This window comes from Aethalodelphis obliquidens, unplaced genomic scaffold, assembly GCF_003676395.1.
Source record: "Aethalodelphis obliquidens isolate GAN/ISIS:26980383/991018 unplaced genomic scaffold, ASM367639v1 scaffold59, whole genome shotgun sequence".
Lineage (NCBI taxonomy): Eukaryota > Metazoa > Chordata > Mammalia > Artiodactyla > Delphinidae > Aethalodelphis > Aethalodelphis obliquidens.
The window spans coordinates 2,257,457-2,280,549 of record NW_020838003.1 but is presented as its reverse complement, the minus strand read 5'-3'; the positions used below and the strand labels follow the sequence as shown (position 1 = coordinate 2,280,549).

Here is a 23,093-nt window from a genome sequence, read left to right as displayed (position 1 = left end):
CAAGCTACTCTCCGACTTCACCCAGCTTCTCCCCGACCTCACCAAGCTACTCCCCTTTGAGCCCACGATACACATTACAGTCTCCCATCTATACCCCAAGTTCGCCCAGCTACAGCCCCAGCCCTCCCAGCTACAGCCCGACCTCTGGCAAAGTACACCCCAACCAGTCCTTCCTACAGCCACAGCTCACCAGAGTACACCCGACCTCTCCCAAGTACTCACCTACAAGCCCAAAATATTTGTCCACCTCCCCCAAGTACTCTCCTACCCCCTAAGTACTCACCCACCAGCCCCACCTACTCTCCTGCTTCCCCCAAAGGCTCGACCTACTTGCCCACCTCCCCTAGCTACTCGCCCACCAGCCCCCCCATAGCCTCACCAGCCCAGCCATCAGCCCAGATGACAATGATGAGGAGAACTGAGGGTGAGCAGTGGGCAGTGGCACCTGGCAAGGTAAAGGGCGGCTTCAGGATGCTCTGCATTTCTCCCCTTCCCCACGGGGTGCAGGCCCCAGTCCGGCTCCTTTGTACATAGCTCCTTGTGACAGAGTTTCCTGTTGAAGTTCTGGTTCCATTTCTGCCAGGGCTTTTGTCTTGCTCTCCACTTGTGCTGTCTCAGAACCCACTCACCCGCTGTGGTGTTTTCCTTCCTGCCCCACCTACACCAGACCTGTCCCCAAATCCAGGATCCTTCTTGCATGTGGCTTGATTTGGGGTAAAGGGTATTTTAACTTCTTAGGGGTAGTTCCTACTGTGGGTTGTTACATCTGATCCTCCTGAAGAGCAAAGCAAAAGCTACTCTTTTTACTATTTTATTTTTTGAAGTTTAAGTAAAGTTTACTAATTTTGACCCAAAAAACCCACACAAACACTACACATAACACTCCAATTTTTGTCCACTTAAATCTCTGCCATTTTATATTACACCACTGAAAATGTTTCCTACAAGTAAAGCAATTATAATTTGGCCAATCAAAGATAAATAATTCATTCATAGAAAACCAATCAATAATAAAATTGATGCCAAAAAATTAAACAACCTATAAAAAAATGGATAAAGTCCTAGAAATATACAGTGTACCAAAACTGAGACATGAAGAAATGGAAAATCTGAACAGACCAATTACTAGTTAGGAAATTGAATCAGTAATCAAAAGCCTCCCAACAAAGAAAAGTTCAGGACAAAATGGCTTCACTGGTGAGTTCTACCAAACATTTAAAGGAGAACTAATAGACTTCCCTGGTGGCACAGTGGTTAAGAATCTGCCTGCCAATGCAGGGGACCTGGGTTCGATCCCTGGTCCGGGAAGATCCCACATGCTGTGGAGCAACTAATTTTGTGTGACACAACTACTGAGCCTGCGCTCTAGAGCCCGTGAGCCACAACTACTGAAGCCTGCACGCCTAGAGCCTGAGCTCTGCAATGAGAAGCCACCGCAATGAGAAGCCCACGCACCACAACAAAGAGTAGCCCCCCCCTTGCCGAAATTAAAGAAAGCCTGCACGCAGCAATGAAGACCCAATGCAGCAAAAAATTAATAAATAAATTTATTTTTTAAAAAAAGAAGAACTGGGCTTCCCTGGTGGGGCAGTGTTTGAGAGTCCGCCTGCCGATGCAGGGCACACGGGTTCGTGCCCCGGTCTGGGAAGATCCCACATGCCGTGGAGCGGCTGGGCCCGTGAGCCATGGCCGCTGAGCCTGCGCGTCCGGAGCCTGTGCTCCGCAACGGGAGAGGCCACAACAGTGAGAGGCCTGCGTACTGCAAAAAAAAAAAAAAAAAAGAAGAACTAATACCAATTCTTCTCAAACTCTTTCAAAAAATAGAAAGTGAGGGGACCCTTCCAAACTCATTTTATAAGGCCAGCATCACCCTGATATCAAAACCAGACAAGGATATTACAAGAAAAGAAAATTGACCAATATCACTGATGAATATAGATGCAAAAATCCTCAACAAAATATTAGCAAATTTAATTCAACAGAACAGTTAAAGGATCATACACCATGATCAGATGGCATTTTTTCCTGGGATTCAAGGATGGTTCAACATACACAAATCAATCAGTGTAATACATCACATTAATAAAATGAAGAATGAAAATCATAATGATCATCTCAATAGACGCTGAAAAAGTATTTGACAAAATTCAACATCTATTTATGATAAAAACTCTCAACAAAGTAGCTATAGAGGGAATGTACCTCAAAATAATAAGGGCCATATATGACAAGCCACAGTTAACACCATATTCAACAGTGAAAAGCTGAAAGCTTTTCCTCTAAGATCAGGAAAAGGACAAGGATTCTCACTCTCACTACTCTTATTCAGCATAGTACTGGGAGTCCTAGCCATAGCAGTTAGGCACAAAAAAGAAATAAAAGGGAACCAGGGGAAAAAAAAATTGTCTCTATTTGCAAATGACATGAAAATATATATAGAAAAAAATATATATATATATATATATATATATATATATATATACACACACACACATATATATAAAGAACAAAGCTGGAGACATCATGCATCCTGCTTTCAAACTATATTACAAAACTAGAGTAATCCAAACAGTATGGTATTGTCATAAAAACAGACACATGGATCACTGGAACAGAATAGAGAGCCCAGAAATAAACCCATGCATATATGGTCATTTAATTTATGACAAAGGGAGCCAAGAATATACAAGGGGGAAAGGCTAATCTCATCAATAAATGTTGGGAAAACTGGACAGACTAATGCAAAGAAAAAAAAAAAGAACCTATATTTCTATCTTACACCATTCACAAAAATTAACTCAAAATGAATTAAAGATTTGAATTTAAAACCTGAAACCATAAAATTCCTAGGCAAAAGCATAGGGGGTAATTTCCTTGACACTGGTCTTGGTAATAATTTTTTAGATTTGACATCAAAAGGAAAGACAATGATAGCAAAAATAAACAAGTGGGATACATCAAACTAAAAAACTTCTGCACAGCAAAAGAAAACATCAACAATATAAAAAGACAACCTATGGAATGGGAGAAAATATTTGCAAATCACACATCTGATAAAGCATTAATGTCCAAAATATATATAAAGTCACACAACTTAATAGCTTAAAACCAAACAATCCAATTTAAAAACAAGCAGAGGAACTGAGTAGACATTTTTCCAAAGAAGACATATAAATGGCCAACAGGAACATGAAAAGGTACTCAACATCACTAATTATCATAAAAGTACAAATCAAAGCTACAATGAAGTACCACCTCACACCTGTTAGAATGGCTATCATCAAAGAAATCAAGAGATGGACAGTATTGGTGATGATATGGAGAAAAGAGAACATTTGTACACTGTTTATGGGAATGTAAATTGGTGCAGCCACTATGGAAAACAGTAGAGAAGCTCCATAAAAGATGAAAAATAGAACTACCATATGATCCAACAATCCCACTTTTGGGTGTATATTGAAAAGAAATGAAAACAGAATATTGAAGTGATGCCTGCACTCTCATGTTCATTGTAGCATTACTCACAATAGCCAAAATATGGAAACAACCTAAGTGTCCATCAACAAATAAACGGATAAAGAAAATGTAATATATATAGAATATATGCATTGTTTATATATATATATATATATATATATATACACACACACACACACACACACACAATGGAATACTATTCAGCCATGAGAAAGGAAATCTCTCCACTTGTAATAACATAGATAGAACTTAAAGGTCTTATACTAAGTGAAATAAGCTAGACAAAGACAGACAAATAACTGCATGACTGCATGGCATCACTCATGTGGATCATGTGGAATCTTTTTTTTTAAAAAAGTCAAATTCATAGAAACAGAAAGTAGAAAAGTGGTTGCCAGGAGCTGGGGGGTGGGGTAAATGAGGAGAAGTTGGTAAAAAGGTACAGAATTTCAGCTATAAGATGAGTAAAGCCTGAGGATCTAATGTAAAACATGGTGACTATATAGTTGATAACACTGGATTGTATAAATGAAATTTGCTAAGGGAGTAGAAATGAAATATTCCAGAAAAAATATTAAAAATAAATCTGTGTGGTGAGGGCTAGATTAATTAACTAAAAGGGGGGGAATCCTTTCACAATGTATATGTATATCAATTCATCACAATATACAATTTAGATATCTTACAATTTTATTTGTCAATTATACTTCAATAAAGCTGAATTTTTTAAATGGTAATAAAGTTGAGTTACTTTTCCACCTTAAGCAATAAAAACTTTTGAAAATGTTGCCATCTAGTGGTGTCAAACAAAAAAAATAATTAATAACTAGTAAATCGTTCAACCACGTTTCCTAGGAAAACTTTCCTTAGCAGTTTTCAAATAAGCAAATGCTACTCTTGTGCCTCTGCTTTAAGAAGTACTCTGGACTTAGGCTATTGGACTTTAAAATTTGGCTTCATCATTTACCAGCTGAATGGTAAATGCCACAGGCAAGATGCTTAATTTCTCTGTAAAATGCACATAATAGTAGTACCTACCTCCCAGAATTAAGAAAAATTAATAAGAAAATCCATATAAACTTGTTTAGCACTCTGTTTGGCTCATAGTACGCACCCAGTAAGTAGTCATTATTATATTACTTGATGGGGAAAGAGTCGCGAACTATTTGGGTTGTCGGTGAGAATGAAGTTTGAGTGATACAGCACTTAAAACTATGGCACTTTATATTGTCAAATCTGGTTAGAGTATTATACTTCTTTCTTGAAGCAGTAGAAACATTGGTATATCGTTGCTATCTAGATGGCAGGTGTTAATGACTGGTATTCTCTAATTTTAAAAGGTCCCTGGGGTTTCCCTGGTGGCTCAGTGGTTAAGAATCTGCCTGCCAATGCAGGGGACACGGGTTCGAGCCCTGGTCTGGAAAGATCCCACATGCCACGGAGCAGCTAAGCTTGTGAACCACAACTACTGAGCCCATGTGCCACAACTACTGAAGCCCACGCGCATAGAGCCCATGCTCCACAACAAGAGAAGCCACTGCAATGAGAAGCCCGTGCACCGCAATGAACAGTAGCCCTGCTCGTCACAACTAGAGAAAGCCCGCGCAGCAACGAAGACCCAACACAGCCAAAAATAAATAAATTAATTTTAAAAAAAAAGAAAAAAGGTCCCTGAATCTGACCATAATTGTGACTTACTGTCAAAATATTTATAAACTATAATTTATCCCTGATTTGGTCTGTTGGCTATTTTTTTTAAAAATGTAAATCTTTCTAGGAGAGCACAAATGGAAGTGGAAGAAAGGCAGCTTCACTAGTTGGTTAAAAAAATCGAGGCTCGGACTTCCCTGGTGGCGCAGTGGTTGAGAGTCCGCCTGCCGATGCAGGGGACACGGGTTCGTGCCCCAGTCCGGGAAGATCCCACATGCCGCGGAGTGGCTGGGCCCGTGAGCCATGGCTGCTGAGCCTGCGCGTCCGGAGCCTGTGCTCCGCAGTGGGAGAGGCCATAACAGTGAGAGGCCCGCGTACCGCAAAAAACAAAACAAAAAAAATCGAGGCTCATATAAGATGCAATCATCTCTAAACCTGCCTGTCATGAAGGTAAGGCTGATGGAACTGGTCCTCTCTTTATTATATCCTTTGAGCTATAGTATTGCAATGACTTATTTTATTCTTCAAGACAGTCCTTACAGCTTATTTTAACTTGATTTCACCTCTCCAGTAATGCATAGTGTGATTTTTAAAATATATTTGACTAAAATGTCCCCTGAGATCTCCAAGGATATGACGACAAAATAGTTAGATCACACCACAATTGAGAATTTACAGGTATGCAACCAACAATATTCATAGTATTAGTTAGTGGATTGGAGTCAATCTGAGAGGTAAAAATCATGCCACGAGACTCTGTCATGAACACTTTTTTCTCAATATTTTTATCAAAATCCTGATGAATAAAGCATGCTTTGTTTAAGTTGCAGAAAACTCTGGGTGGATAGATGTGGCAGGCAGCCTCTAAGGTGACCCCAATTATTCCTGCCCCCTGGTAGTCACACCTTTGTGGGATCCCCTGCCCTTGTGTGCAAACTGGTCCTAATAACTCACTTCTAATGAATATAATACAGCAAAAGTGATGGGAGTTGCTTCTGAAATTAGGTTACGAAGAGATTATGGCCTCCATTTTGCATGCTTTTTTCTTGCTCTCTCTTGCTAACTCGCTATGATAGAATCCAGCTGCCCTATGAAGAGGCCTCCCTGACGAGGAACTGAGAGAGACCTCTGACCAACAGCCCTGGAGGAAATGAATTCTGCCAAAAACCACACGAGTGAGCTCAGAAACATATCTTCTCTTAGTTGAGGTTTCACATGTGACTGCACCCCAGACACCTTCATTACAGCCTGTTAAGGGACTTCTAGTCAGAGGTAACCAGATAAGCCATGCCCTGGATTCCTGACCCACAGAAACTCTGAGATAATATTGTTTTGTATTTTAAGACATTAAATTGTGGGAATAATTTGTTATACAGCAATAGATAACCAATAGATAACTTGATCAGGGGTCAGCAAACTACAGCCTGCTGGCCAAATCTGGTCTGACGCCTGCCATTGTATGGCCCTTGGGCTAAGAATGGTCTTTACATTTAGAAGAGTTTGGTTTTTTGTTAATGAAAGAAAAAAATGATATGTAACAAAGACCCATGGCCCACAAAGCCTAAAATATTCACTAGGTTTTTCAGAAAAAGCTTGCCAACAGTAAATAATATGACCCATAGCAGAATCAAGATTCAAAATGATTACCTTAACTCACTAAAATAAAGAAGTGAAGGTAATGAGATAAAATTTAGCAGTCATTAATAAAAAGTTCTGTCCTTAAATTCAAAAGCTCAATCTCAGAAATATAGGATAGTGATCACGTGAATAGAATTAGAATATTTTAGTGGATCCCGGTCTCACAAAGAGCAAAAATATGGTGTGGATACTTCAAGTTAATATAATCCAAGATTGCATTAACATAAATACAAATCTAGGTCACAGAGAAATATAACCTCAAGACTACTCAACTCAACACATGTGGTGTATTTTAACATGGATCATTTTTAAATTGATTAGAGACAGTGGAGAAGGCATTTGTATTTATTTTGGTGGAAAAGCCTTTTAAATTTACTTTCTTAAATAATTGCAAGATTTTTTTTTCATCAACATGATAGGTGGAACTACTAGTATCCAAATTTATGTATTTTATCTGTATTAATCTCTCTCCATATTTTTTTTTACTTGAATCTTCCTTTGATGCCTATTTGTAGTTTATGTTGAATAACATGTTTATAATTTTCATGGATGTCTTTCCCTTCCTCTTACATACCTGTGTTTGACTATGGAGGTGGCAGATGTTTGGTGTATTTAAGAGTATTATGTCCTATATATCTTTTATAACCTCTTAAAATTGGTCTATCACTGTCTATCTGTTTTCATATCCTGTATACATCTGTGCCCACAAATGTATCCCAGAGCTTTGAGGTAAGAGTCACTGCAGAATAAAATCCATCTAGAAACAAACAAAAAGCAGATCATTCATTTAAAACTAACTCTAAATTCACATTTATACTCATCATGAATGAGAAACATAGAGACAAACCAAATATGTTTCAACTTACTTGAATTCAGTTTTGAAGACTGACTGGAGATATGACGTACCCAGAGTCACAATTAACTCCACTCATTCCATTTTTACAGTAAAATCTACTCTCTCCTGGTTTTTCTACCAGTGTAGTTTATTTTAACATCATAGTCCACGATTCCTTGTTTCCTGTTATTCCTGAGAAATTGCTCTGAACTGATAGGGAGTCACTGACTCAGATCCAATGGCTCCTTCAGCTTCCATACCAGCCAGTGGTAGGACAATCAAGGAGGACTGGTGATTAGAGCCTTTGACGCTGAACCCTGGAAAGCAGAATGTGGAGGCACTACGAGAGTTCCTCTTTATTTTTTATTTTATTTTATTTTTAGCTGCTTTGGGTCTTTGTTGCTGCAAGCGGTCTTTTCTCTAGTTGCGGTGAGCGGGGGCTACTCTCCGTTGTGGTGTGCGGGCTTCTCATTGCGGTGGCTTCTCTTGTTGCGGTGGCTTCTCTTGTTGTGGAGCAGGGCTCTAGCCTCGTGGGCTTCAGTAGTTGTGGCTTGTGGGCTCTAGAGCACAGGCTCAGTAGTTGTGGTGCACGAGCTTAGTTGCTCTGCGGCATGGGGGATCTTCCCGGACCAGGGCTCAAACCAGTGTCCCCTGCATTGGCGGGCGGATTCTTAACCACTGAGCTACCAGGGAAGCCTGAGGGTTCCTCTTGAGAAGAGTATTTCTCCCTCAGAATGAGTGAAAAGTGACTGCCATTTTCATATTCTAGAGGGAGGTGCAGACTTTCACTAAGCTGACTCAATGATGAAAAGACAGAGATTAAAAGAAAGAAAACACAGAAGAGAGAATTGTAGTGATAACACTTCTGCTTATACTGAATCACTATTTGAATAAAATTTTACTTAAGTACTTAAGGTTAAAATTTAAATCTCAAACATATATTTGGGTAATGCTCATATTTGACTCTATTTTGTTCTACAAGTCCATAACTGGTAGCCTTCCACAATAAACTTCACTTAATATTTAAGTCATAGATCATGATAATCTATAAAAACTTCTCACTGTTAAGGAGGTGGATGGAAATCATTGTGTTAAGCCTCTTAATAATGAGTGTCTCCATAAAAAATTTATTTCTTATAAATTTTAACTTGACTATGAGAAACTAGGAGATGCAAAAAAATTTATTTTAAGTTGTTTCAATAACTTGGGAAAAAGAAAAGGAAAATCGAGAATGAAGTAAACCAGCAGAATAACTTGCTTGTTAAAAAGGAAAGTACAAGCATATATAACCAGACTTTCTATTTGTATATTAGTTACCAAGTAATTTACCAGAGATTATTCAAAGTCTTTAGTATGGTTTAGAAGGTGACTTTCAATGCACAATATGTTTTCACTTGTCTGAGGATTAGAAAGTCACACGTCCAGAAAAGACTCTTTTTGGTATGCGATATATAGTTATGTGGTTATTGCATCTTTATTTTGTTTTTTGTTTCTTTTAATATTTATTTATTTGGCTGCTCCAGGCCTTAGTTGCAGCATGTAGGATCTTCATGGCCCCATGTGGGATCTTTAGTTGTGGCATATGAGCTCTTAGTTGCGGCATGTGGGATCTAGTGGGAGTGTGGAGTCTTAACCCCCGGACCACCAGGGAAGTCCCTGCACCTTTATTTTGAATTACAATTTTCTCTGTTACCGTGTATTGGCCTTAACAGATTCATAGGTCAATTAGAAATGAAAATGACTCTAAAATTAGTATTGCTTAATATACATTTTATCATTTAATTATTATTAAATATGCTATTATTTGTATTACGAATATCATTATTATTATAACATTTTATATTTATATAATGCAGAAATTTTTCTCCTGATTTTTATTAAGTAAACAAACAAAATGGCAGTAGAAAAAAATGTATATTATTGGCATGTCCCTCTAACACAGTCACTGTTTCTTTTTTCTTGTTCCCTTATTATTGTGCCCATATTCATCTATATTTTAAATTGTTGCTTTTGTGATAGACAAAATGTTACGCTTTAACTTTTTATTTAAAATTATAGCAAAACAGCTTTTCTCCCTGCTGCATGGATTCATAATGATCTTCTTAATGTGGTGATGTTCAAAGATTTCATAAAATGAAATAGGGTGTCACTTGTGGAACTCCAGGTGATTAGTCATGTCCACAAGGTGCCACTTACCTTGGTAAATTCTTCACTATCCCCTCATTTTACAGACTGGGACACCCAATTTGTTCCCTGTCCCAGAAATTGATTGAGTACGGGGCCTCATTCATTCTAACAAACATTAAAGAGACTGACATATGATGAAACTAGAATAGCCATTTATTAATTTACAATGAGAAGTAAAGAAGTAAAGATGCAAGCCTACCTTCCTGTGTTTGCTTTGACCTGCCTGTCACATTCTATCCGTCTAGGCAAACTCCATGAGATGTCTAATGATAGGGAGGTAGTCTGATTAGAATGGACTACAGACAGAAAAAGAATCCCTGAGTAATCTGAATGCCTGTCCCCATAACTGCTTTAAGTACTTCTAAGCAAGATAATAATGTCCTAATCAGTGCTGAATGGGCATGCTCCTGTTTTGTCTTCAAGACCTCTCCTTTTTTGTTGTTTCCATTGCTGAACAACCTTATCCTCAGTTGGCACATTCTTTCATTATATGTGCCAGTAAGTTCATTCAGGTTACAATTATATACTTTGGACTTGAAAGCCATTCTCCTTCTTCTGCCCTGATCTATTATGCTTTGATTTTACTGCCTACCTCTTGCAAACAACTTATTTTTCTTTAATATTAGTTATTGAATAACACCTATTGTTCCCATATACCCCAAATATCCCTTATAAATGGCAACATAGTATTCCATTGAGTTCCTGCACCATAATTTATTTAAGCAATTCTCTATCAATGGCCATTTTGTATTTTTCCCTTCCCCACCCTATGAAATCATAATGCACATCCCTTTTTCTTCTTTGGCATTGTTCACAAGAATAAATTCCTATGAGAATTAGAGAATCAAAGGGAGAATACATTGCATACCTTTTTACATTTATTGCCTAATAACTTCACAAAATGGTTTGAGCAATTTATGCTGATACCAGCAAAATATAACAATTTCAAAATAATCTCACCATTTTTATTTCTCTGAAATTAAACATAGGAATAAAATTATAATATGTTGCTATTTCAAATCGCATTTTAATTACTACTGAAACTGGTCATTTTTCATGTCTCATTATTAATCTTTTCTTGTTAACTGAGTCAAATTATACTTTTTGTTCTTTTTTTGAGAAGTTGGTATTTAGCTTATCACTTTGTATAAACAGTTTATATGACATATTGTTTCTGTCAATATAGAGCCTAATATTTTCCCAATTATTATTTTAATTTAAGATGTCCAGATATGCTTTTCTGTGTTTTATAAATCTCTTCAAATTGTGTTCAGCCCATTTAATGTATTTTGATATTTATTTTTTGATAAAATCTTCCTCATTCACTTCCCTATTGTTTCAAAATACCTCATTTGTCATATGTTAAAATAAATGATTACATATAGCTAGTTTTGCTTTTCAACATTGCTTACAAGATTTATCAACTATCTTTAATAATGAATAAATCCCAGGAGCCTCACATTTCACCCTGCACTACATAGAGTTGCCCATGAAAGAAACAGCTCAATCGCAAATCAATGCCAAAAATCAAAACTTCTTCCTTTGTGAATTTTGATTGAGGCTCATATTAAAAACTCCTGTCTGTTTTCTTTATTCATTATGTTTTAATATTTATGACTTGTCTCTCACAATTGAAGTAGTATGGGCCTCAATTTCAGTTGTTCCAAAGAATTACTGCCTATCTTTTCGAAGTGCTCTCCACAAGACCTCTAAAGTGATTTACTTAGATTGAGTCTTCCTGGGTTTCTTTTTCTGACTACATATCATATCATAATATATTATTATATCACATTATAGTATATATTACATTACATTTCCAGTCACTTAAATTCTTTTGCATTTTGATTTGCAACTCAGTAGTCTAAGTGTGTCCTGATAGTTACACATATTGAAATAAGTTAAAGATAATATTCTTCAAAGTATGGTAAATTCTCTCTGTTACTTACATCAGCTATCAAACTCTACAGATAGAAAAATGAAGGGAAGGAGGGAAGAAGAGAGGGAGCAAAAGAGAATGAGAATAGAATTTACAGTTATAGTCATATAATTTTTTACAGCATATAAATGGAAACATTCCTTTATTATTTGTAAATGACTGCAGTTTTCACTTCCAAGATGCAAGGCTCTCTACCATTCTTGATAATAAATACTATGCTATGTTCTGATCCCACTTAGACATTCTGTGATGTAAGGTATGACTATATATCTTCCAACCTTTGTATTCCCAAATTCTAAAAACAGGAATGTACAGATTTAGATATATGCTGCCAAAGGCAAAAAAGAGAGCCTTTCAACTATGCAAAGACAAGTCCTCTCCTGTTAGTCTAGTCATGTCTGTTTCACTAAAACTCTAATGTGTATCTCTAGATTGTCACAATGTACATCGGTAACATAGTACATGTATGGGGAAACAAAATAAAAATTTAGAACAGAAGACCCTGGATTAACAACTTTGAAATAATCAAGGCATTTTGGAGGGAGAATAACTAGAATTATAAGAAGGAAATATTGTTACAATTTCTCACTCTGTAATATGAATAAAAATGAGGGGTGGGGTAATGGGGATGGGGTGGAGAAAAAGTGGAATGTTATGATACTTACACTATTCCTGGGTAAGCCCCATGACTATGTTTAAATGATCACTGGTATTCATCCAATGTAGTCAGATCACTTTGGAGGACAATGATATTTAAGTCTTTACCACCCTCAACAAACATACTTGAGGGTGGAATTTCACACTTAGAGATTAACAGCAAAGTTTTCTAGTTAAGACACTTGGTCCAATAGTTGCCTTTGTTTGCAACAAAAAGTATTATTTACCATGTGAACATGGAACGAACAGAAAGTATTAAAAGTTATAGATTGTCACAGTTGATTTTAATATTTTGGGTTTAACATGAACCCTAAAATCCTAACTGGAAAAAAAAACTTTTTTAAAAAAAAAGGAATCTGTCAAAAAATATACATATATATGTATATAATACGAGCTTTGGTAAAGACATATAACTTAATTCTCAAAAAAATATGGTTTTCCCCTAAACATCCTATAGAAAGTAACTGATTTTTCAAAAATCTATTCATGTTTTTAAAATATAAAATCCTAATAGTCATGCCATAAAATTATCTGAAAAAGATACTTTCTGCTTCTTTAAATATATATGACCTTCAGTTAAAGAAAACAGAAAATTCAGCCTTTAGATCTTATGCACTATTGAATTTTTTCATTAATGCTTCATCATACCCCTTTCTACTTGTTCTAATTTCAAGTTGAAGGTTGAGGTAGAAGGCAGAGAGTAGAAGTTGCATAAACTGTTGCCAACTGAATCTCCTTTTTAAAGTGATTTCAACAGTAAGTCCTTATTCCCAACCACCTAAGATCTAAACTATATCTCAGGGTCCTAGAGCTTCCATAATCTGGACCTAACTTTCCTGCTTTATTCCCAATAATCCTGAGTATTCTTCTTCTTTTCTGGTTGGGCCTATTAAACTCATTCATTCAATAAATATTTGTTTAGTGTTTACCATGTAGTAGACACCAAACCACAATGTAGTGGTGGCACAGGCTCCAGAACCAGACAGATCAAGTTAAAACACAGGTTAAAATACCACTTACTGTGAGGTTTCTTACTGTGTGAGGTTCCTTAACCTCCATTTGCCTTTATTTCCTTATCTGTCAAAAAGGGGTAATATAGTATCATAATTTTATTGTAAAGATTAAAGGAAATAATACATATCAAGTGCATAGAACAGTTCCTGACACATAGTAAGCCCTCAAAAAACATTATGTGTTATTAGGTAGTGTATAGTGTTTAAGGAAAACAAAAATTAAAACAAAATTTTCTAAGTGTTATTCCCGGGGAAGTACAGGGTGTTGGGGGCGGGGTGCAAAAAAGGCAACTGCATTGACAGGAAAGGTTTCCCAGGGAAGTGACATTGAAGTTGAGTCCTGAAATGTAAGTTGGAGTCAGCTTGGTAATAGAAGAAAGCAGTAGTCTAAGCAAGAAGAACTATATGTGAAAAGGCCCAGGAACGCATTAACATGGTACTTTGGTGAAACTAAATGAAATTCAGTAGGGCTGAGGAATGAGAGATGAGGTCAGAGAAATGAGGGAGGATCCAGGTCACAGATTCTTTGAGTTTCAACTCCATACCAAGAATAATAAAAGGAATTTGGGGATTTTAAGAAGAAAGGCAATATGACCCTATTTGTGCATCAAAATAGGTAGCAGCAGAGTGAAGAATAAATTGGAGAGGAAAAGGAGAACAGGATAGTCCCTTGTGTCTTACTGTCATGACATGCTCTATCATCTTTCATAGGCCATATGAACACCATAGTCTTTGGAAAGCCTTTCTTCACTTCTTGAACTCTCACTGATCATTTTCTTCCTTCTAAACTCCAGTAGCACTTTTTTTTACTGTGACAATGCACCTTTAATCCATAACCTAACTACAAGGCTATTATCTGAGGGGAGGAAGGCAAAGGGGAGGATTAGTCATCTGTCTTTTCAAGCACAGCTCCAAGAAAGACTCACAAGCTCTTCAGGTCTTGCAGTTTGGATTCCTAGAAAGCAGATTCTGAGTTTAGTGTATAGTGAGTACTCGTGGGACTAAGGAGTACCCATGGGGTTGACACCTGTGGAAGGGAGAAGAGGAAGCAGGAGAGGGGAGAGGGAGAAGCGAGTAAAGCTCCACCCAACCCCGTTGGAAGCTTTGGAGCTAGAATGGTCTTTCAGATGGCAAGGCCTTTATACTCAATCCACTATTGGATATAGGACTTCCCAGGTGGGTCTCTGGAACTGAGGCAATCTCTGAAGGTGTTGAAACATGATGGTTATCTGTAGATAGCCCCTTCAGTAGCTGAGGCATCAGGCCTTCACTGAAGGGATATAGGTGGTGTATCACAATGTCACCACACTGGGATAAGATAGCCTGGACTGCTTATCCAAGAAACTTGACCAAAAATCTTCACCAGACTTCCATACATAGTTGCCTAATTATACCTCCTTGTAGCTATGCCCTCCTTCCCAGAAGAAGGATGAGTTTTCAGTGTAGACAGGCAAGTGGAGAGGAAGACTGTGGAAGAGAAGAAAAAGACAAAGAAGAAGCTAGAACATTAGGGGGAACATGCCCAGGCATATATGTTAGCTAGGTATATGCTGTTAGAGGGCTATTATCATCAACTAACTAGAGACACACAATGCTGTGAATTCCTGGAGCACTTAGACACTGAACTTCACTTGAGTGTAGCATTCCCACAGGCCATTGAACAGTTTTACCTGATGCTCTCATTCTTGAGGATATATATAAATATAAAATATTTGGTCTATTAAATGGTGCGCTTGAAACAGGGAGCAGATAATAACTGTGAATTTACAGTTGACTGCATGATCTGTTTTGCATCTGTGGCTCAAATCCAAAAGAGTAAAGGGAATGTACTTCACTCTTAGAAGATTTCTGCCCTTTAGAATTCCATAGATGAAATCTCTATGGCAATCTCTCAACCCTCTTTATTGCTTTGTTGGGGCCCTGGTACTCTTTAAAGAGAATAATGAGAAACCCCAATTCTGCCAGGATCTATTGCAACTCCAAAGCTGCGCCGGTATGAGGCTGTCCACCCCCAAGGCTTTAGACCAACTCAGAAGGAGCATGAAATCTAATCCACATTCAAGGGAGCATTATTAGGGAAATGGTCTTCTGTATACACTTGGAGGAATTTAAGTATTTGGTGATACTCTTTAGCCATTAGAATACTCTGGTGTTTTATTTTGTTTTGATTCTCCATGATCTAGATATGTCAAAAAATATGGCCTTATATGATTGCCTGGGTTTTGTGGCCCTAGGACCACTATACCATCTTCACCTCTGAGGAAAAGCCAGTAAATGTATCTCTGAGACCTTTGGGTTTGAATGTCTATGTTGGATTGTGTGAATTTAGCTAATGCTGAAAACTACATTACTCAAAATTCTTTTCTCTCTGTGTTACTAGGTTAGAGTTGACCAAAAGAGGAACTGCATGCGATTTAAAAGGCAAAAGTGAAGCAGAGGCCATTGCTGTCAGAAAGTCATTGTTGTCAGACATGGTGACAACAGACACAGAATATTAGCAAGTCCCACCTTATCCTCCCCTGTATTTGGTTCATCCTCACAGCTGCTGGCCCTGCTGGCCAACAGTGACCCCAAGCTCTCCACCAGATATTTGACTGTGGACCCACAGAGGCAGTAGGTACATGAAGGCAATAACTTCCCAAAGGCAGCAATTTCCATAGATCCCACCTCAAGTTTCCCCTTCACTGCTGCACTTTGGCAGCCTGAGGTACTTGGCTTCTTGCTTTTCCCTGCAAACTTCAACTTGTCTACCAGACAGATATTCAGAAGGTTCTGACTGGTGATGATTTCTCTGGGTCTCTGACTCCCCTCTTCCGAAATTTCATTTCCACAGCTCCTTTCACTTTTAATAAATCTCTTATTCCCCCAAATTTATAGCGATTCTATTATCCTGAAAGAACCCTGAATGATACCCTTTCTAGCCATGTAAGTTAGAGGAAAGAGAGATGTCAGTGATGTACAAATGGTAATTACCTTTCAAGAGTGGAAGATCCTCTTCACCTCAGTCTCAATCACACCCTACCATCCGTCTCCTCCTCTCATCATAAAGAGAGGCCTCCATCATCTCCATGGAGGAATCCCTGCCTTAAGGGTACCTCAGGCTGAAATGAACTCTGCCTGTTCTTAACTTTCTAGAGAAAGTTATCTGTGACAATAATTAATTACTCAACATATGAAACTGATTCGCTCACTGTAAACACTGTCTTTAAGATGTGAATACACTTATTGAGAGGGCATAAAATTGCTCCATAACCTGATGTTCTTAACAAAGAACAGCACAAATGAAAAGAGAGCTAAGCATATGTCAGGTGCTGTGTGTGATATTCTTCTGGGAAGTCAAACTTTATATCATGTATAAATCAGGTACATATAAGGCAAAAGAAATCTATGAATTTATTAATGGACAAGGTTAATCATGTCTGAGACTCTTTGCTCAAAGGTTGACATGGCCCTAGAACCACAGTTAGAAGAGAAAGACTTTATCAGAGGGCAGCAAGAGGCAGACATTTGGGCCAAACAGCATCCGAGGGATCTCCAGAATGACTGGAAGCAGCCTTGAAGAATCAAGGTGTTGTTTTTACAAAAGTGAATCAAAGACAAATGTTGACCTGGCTAGATGCTGGGGTCCATTCAAGACCCCAAACATGACCCATAAGTATATATGGTAATCCTCTTTTCTGACAAAATGTTCTGATGCATACCACTGCTTATAAGATTTGCATCTAGAATCAAAGCAGGCTCAAAATACCCTAGGAAAAATTACACCTGATCCTCAGAGCTCATTAAAAAACTGTTACCATGGTTCATCATAACCCTTCCCCTTCATACAGATTTAGTATAATTCTTAGTGCTTCCACCAAGATGGGGCACAAAGTATCCTTTACATTAATCACATTCTTCTTCAGAGCCTGTGGCCTTGCTAATTAAGGAGGTATTCCAAATCCATAAACTACCTGACAATTTAGAGTGATACCATATATTGCAATTATCGTGTTTCTAGGGTGCAATGTCTGAATTCATCCCTCTCCTACTCATTATCCACAGATGAAGATGAAAAAGAATGATCCACCAGATACAGAAAGAAAGAAAATTTCCATGGCTACATATCAAATAAGCAATATGACTAGGTCACTCATCTCATAACAGAGAAATTGGCCTTTGACAGTTTTTATATCCTTTCTTCAACAAATATGGGTTTCATGCCCACTGCTTTCCTTTAGGCCTAGCATCACCATAACCTTTGCTGCAAGTCAATTCCTGGAAGAAATCCAAAATACCCAAATGAGTTATGGACATCTCCTGACACAAGAGAGATGGTTTTAATACCCACCATTACCCAGTCACTACAGCATGTGAATCTTCAGTTTCTACAGCCAGCATTGTCCAGACCTAACATGTGGGTTGGCAATTGCTATGTTTATGACAACCCTGGTCAAATCCTCTGGTCCACTTCCCACTGTCCATCTGCCTCAAAGAAATTCATCATGCCTTGCATTATAAGACAAATTGTACGGTCATCCATCCTCTATTTCACCATCATAACCATAACAGTCCTCACCTTTTACTCCAATTCCAAACTTTAGTAAAGAGCCCAATACAATAACCAGGACTTATCCAGAAAACTCCTCTGTATCCTTAGAAGCTTCTCTTGAGCTCTCACTTTATTCTCTTTCTTTAATTGAAATTTGTCCCCTGAAGATACCCCTTCCTCTATGACCCTCTCTAGTACATGTTTGTTGGCAGGTATAAGAGAGAGTTCTTGTTTAATGGCTTCTATTTTCTTCGTAAAATAGGAGATGAGATCATCAAGTAGATGATCTTCTAAAAGATCAAGGAACAATTGGAGGGGTCAGAGGTTGGACCAATTCATCAGCAAGTCCTATTGGCTCTGACTTCAAAATCTATCTTAAATCCAACTCCTTCCAGTTACCTCCACCACTAACATGGCAGTCTAAGCAGTATTGTATCTTGCTGAACCTACCAAATCAGCATTCTGACCAGTCTCCCTATATCTTTTTGGTCTCCTCCACATAAGCAAGTAGGATGATCTTTTCAAAACACAAATCATCGCACTCTCTGGCTTAATACACTTCAATGGCAACCCATCTTTCTTTGGTTAAAGACAAATTCTTACCATAGCCCTCCTTTACTTCCTTGGACGTTACCTGCTTCTTAGACTCATCTGGCAAAATGTTTTTCATAGCTTTCTGACACAATGGTAACAATAGCCTTCTTTCAACTACTTGAAGCCACAATAATTCCTTTTACCACAGGGACTAAGACTGGATGTGCTTCATCCTTCCTTTACCTGGTTAATTCCTCTTTTCCCTTAAGATCTCAGATCAGCCATAATTTCTCAGGGAAGCACTTTTATACTCTCTTATAGTGTTATGTACTTCATCCTCATAGCACTAAACATAGTTATAGCTTTCCATTAATTATAGTTATATTATATTTATATTTGTTTAAATGGGGTAGTTGTATTATTATGTTATAGCTAGCATTAATTTCCATTATTTAATTTTTGGGTTAATGTATGATGTCTTTCTCCCACTTAGCTTGTAAGCTTAATAACAATAGGGACCATGTCTGTTTTTGTTCACTATTGTATCCTCAAGCTCTAGCCTGCTGCCTAATATATATATGGTAGGTGCTCAATGAGTATCTTTTAAATAAATGAAAGCTTAAATTGACAGTCTTGAACACTAAGGGAGGCAGTACAAAGAGAAGACTCTGTGGCTCTTCTCATAACAGATGTGTGCCACCTATTACTCCTATTACTACTTTCTAACCTACACAAGAACAAGCTTCCTGACCCATAAAATGGGGGTCTTCCACTTCCAGGTTTTCCACCCCTGCATCCCAAATTCATTTTCACTAACCCCTGTGCACATGTCCCTAGAACTTCACTCAGAACCCAATTCCTTTGCAACTTATCCCAATTGCCAGAGATAAGGAGCCAAAATACACAGTAGGGAATTATCTGGACTTTGCCATTATTATAGCTAGTCCTGGTACTTTGTTTGGTATATAGTAGAGGAAAACACAAATGAACAACCACTGATGTGAATCCCTCATGTAAGGTCCAGTGATTTGGGTTGAGGCATTACTCCATGATCAAAACTGGGGGGTATGGTCCCTACAGAAATGGGGATTGAATCCTTACAGAAAAATTAAAGTGAAGCAGTTTGAAGTGGGAATGATTATTAGAACACTCTTTTGAGAGCAGGCCAAGAATCAAAAAGAAGAAACCAAACACCAAAGTCTAGTTCAAAGGACAGGAGCAGAACTATAAATTGGGAATGGAGCCACAGTCAAAGGCCAGATGGACTATGGAATGAATGATTGCACATCAGGAACCTGGGAGGTGTCTACACAATAATTATAGTGAACAGATCAAAGCAGGCAAATGCCTGGGGCCATAAGGCACAGAGATGGAATAGAACCTCCTACTAAAGAAAATTGACTCCTTCAAAGGCAATCCTTGGAAAGTCTTCCCTTCCTTGAAAGGCCAAGCCTGGGTGTTTGTGTAGTAGTCAGAAGGAAAGTCACCTCGTAATCAGTTTCCTTTAATTCAGGCCCCCTCACATATTCAGCATGTGACCCACACCCAATAACAATTAAGCTTCAGAAATAGGTAAACTTCTCTGGTAACTAACAGGGAGCTTCAGGTAATCAAGCCCTTCTCACACTGAGAGTGACAAATCCATTAACCTCATTGCCATGTTACTCCTTTCTCCCACTGTTTTCTTGTGTTGACAAAATCATGACCTCTGATTTGTCTTCTGGCTTTTAGGTAAACATTCATTCCTTGCATCTGACAACAGATTCAGTTTCAGTAACTTTTCTCCAGGTTTTTGACTTAGACAATGCTTTATACTTATTTTTTATCTCTTATTTCTTCTAGCTACTCCAGATAATTAATTAACCTACTTGATACTGTCTCTGGAGTTCTTTATCTGGCTTAAAATTTAATGGCTGATGTCTCTATCAAACCTGTCCTAAACCTTCCCACTCTCAGAGTAGCAAGAACAAGATTTATAGAATATACAACTTAATGTGCATTTAGTTATTATCTTATAAATAATTGTGCAATTCCTTGCTGTTTCCTGTATATAGGCCATATCTCACTAAATAAATTTCTTGAGGAATAGGATTGATTTTATACTACCTCTCTAGTGCTTATAATGCTGAGCACCTAATCAATATACTGAGGTTGCAAATAAAAACTAAGTGTCCATCATCGGATGAATGGATAAAGAAGATGTGGCACATATATACAATGGAATATTACTCAGCCATAAAAAGAAATGAAATTGAGCTATTTGTAATGAGGTGGATGGACCTGGAGTCTGTCATACAGGGTGAAGTAAGTCAGAAAGAGAAAGACAAATACCGTATGCTAACACATATATATGGAATTGAAGGAAAAAAAATGTCATAAAGAACCTAGGGGTAAGACAGGAATAAAGACACAGACCTATGAGAGAATGGACTTGAGGATATCGGGAGGGGGAAGGGTAAGCTGTGACAAAGTGAAAGAGTGGCATGGACATATATACACTATCAAACGTAAAATAGATAGCTAGTGGGAAGCAGCCACATAGCACAGGGAGATCAGCTCGGTGCTTTGTGACCACCTAGAGGGGTGGGATAGGGAGGGTGGGAGGGAGGGAGACGCAAGAGGGAAGAGATATGGGAACATATGTATATGTATAACTGATTCACTTTGTCATAGAGCAGAAACTGACACACCATTGTAAACCAATTATACTCCAATAAAGATATAAAAAAAAAGAAATTAAGATTTCAAAAAAAAACAACAAAAACAAATTGTAGATGAGGTACAATGGGTATGGCAATGTTTAGCCTCATTCAAAGAAGCCATCCTGAGAAGTTAAATGTTACCAGATCCCATTTAACATTTCTACAAACAAACTTGATAAAATACTAATAGTCTTAATAAGTAAGATAGTTTTAAAAATAATGTGTTCATTTGTTTTTAAAGAATGTGTGTTATATTCGGGAGTGGTCAAGATGGTGGAGTAGGAAGACCCTGAGCTCACCTCCTCCTATGGGCACACCAAAATTACAACTAATTACAGAGAAACTATCAATAAGAATGACCTAAAGTTTAGCACACACACATAAAAAAGATTTTTCACAATAAAAATGTAAAGAAGGAACCACAATGAGACAGGTAGGAGGGGTGGAGATACTATATAGTAAAGACCCACATTCCTGGGTAGGTGAGCCACAAATGGGAGGATAATAACAGTTGCAGAGTTTCTCCCCAAGGAGTGAGGGGACTGAGCCCCACATTGGGATGCTCAGAAGGGGTCCTAGATCAAGAACATGAGCCACCAGAACATCTGGTTTTGAAGGCCAGCAGGGCTTTCATACAGGAGAGCCAGAGGGCTGTAGGAAACAGACTCTGCTTTTAAAGGGCTCATACAAATTCTCACATGCTCTGAGACCTAGTGTAGAGACAGTAATTTGAAAGTATCCTGAGTTAGATCCACTTGCTGATCTTGGAGAGCCTCCCAGAGAGGCAACAGGAAACTGGGACTACACCTGGGGACACAGACACTGGTGACATCCATTTGGGGATGCTCATTCTACCATGAGGACTGGTGCTAGCAAGTGCCATTTTTGAGTCTTCCCTCTAGGCTATTAGTGACAGGTGCTTACCCACTTACCAGTGGGCTGGCAAGAGTCATGGGACAGCCAGGTATGCCATGGGTTTGCCCACCAGTAGCTGGCAGCCTCCACATGAGGCAGGCCTGGCAACCAACAGAGCCAAGGACCAGCCTTGCCTACCAGCCTGCCCACAATAGGCAGCCTCACCACAACAGAAGGACCCACTTAACTCACATAGGAGGCACCCCTACAGCATATAGCTCTGGTGACAAGAAGGGAGTATGTTGTTGGGCCCCATAAGATGTCTCCTATATAAGGCCACTTCCACAAGATTGGGAAATGTAACTGACTTACCTAATATACACAAATAAACACAGAGAATTAGGCTAAACGAGGTGACAAAGGAATATGTAACAAATGAAAGAACAAGATAAAACCACAGAGGAAGAACTAAGTGAAGTGGAGATAATCTACCCAATAAACAATTCAAGGTAATGATAATAAAGACACTCGTCAAACTTGGGAGAAGAATGGATGAACACAGTGAGAAGTTTAACAAAGAGTTAGAAAATGTAAAGAAGAACCAAACAGAACTGAAGAGTACAATAACTGAAATTAAAAATATGCTAGAAGGAATCACAGTAGATTAGATGATACAAAGGAACAAATCAGTGAACTGGATGATGGAACAGTGAAAATCAGCCAAGCTGAAGAGAGAAAAGAAAATAATAATTTTTAAAAATGAAGGCAGTTTAAGAGACCTCTTGAGAACATCAAGTGTACTAACATTCACATTATAGGGTTCCCAGAAGGAGAAGAGAGAGAGGAAGGGGCAGAGAACATATCTGAAGAGATAATACCTGAAAAATTCCCTTACCTGCAAAATGAAACAGACATTCAGGTACAGGAAGCAAATAAGATCAGAAAGTCCCAGATAAGATCAACTCAAAGAGGTCCACACCAAGACACATTGTAATTAAAATAGCAAAAATTAAAGAGAGAATCCCAAAAGCATCAAAGGCAAAGCAACTAGTAATGTACAAGGGAATTCCCATAAGAT

The 23,093-nt window shown here is 38.2% G+C and overlaps 1 protein-coding gene across 9 annotated transcripts in view; it reads right to left on the bottom strand.

The window, feature by feature from the left end:
- The window catches only part of ALB (albumin), a 140,308-nt gene that overhangs the window by 78,599 nt on the left and 38,616 nt on the right, over positions 1-23,093 (bottom strand). The gene's annotated exons all lie outside the window — the stretch shown is intronic.